This window comes from Sinocyclocheilus rhinocerous, unplaced genomic scaffold (assembly GCF_001515625.1).
Source record: "Sinocyclocheilus rhinocerous isolate Xijiao unplaced genomic scaffold, SAMN03320098_v1.1 scaffold1768, whole genome shotgun sequence".
In the NCBI taxonomy this organism is placed as follows: Eukaryota; Metazoa; Chordata; class Actinopteri; order Cypriniformes; family Cyprinidae; genus Sinocyclocheilus; species Sinocyclocheilus rhinocerous.
In genome coordinates this window covers 52,609-52,890 of record NW_015647440.1, presented here as the reverse complement: position 1 = coordinate 52,890, position 282 = coordinate 52,609, and positions in this window count along the sequence as shown.

Here is a 282-nt window from a genome sequence, read left to right as displayed (position 1 = left end):
AATAACTTGAGATTCACTTGCGAGTGCAGTTAAACGGTTTATTAGGAACAAAAAATAAAAAACAACACAAGAGTGAAGACGTCATGGGTGCAATATCCAAATTAGCAGCAGGAAACTTGAACAACATTTTGAAGAGACTCATGGGAGTGTGTGCATCACATGGTTTTAGCTGTGGTCCAAGGTTCCTGTGTGGGCAGGAATCTCAGAGTTTGTGGAACATGTCAACATCAGTCTCTGTTTTCCATGACCGAGTGGGCTGCTTTGCTTTGGCTCTCTTTGCAA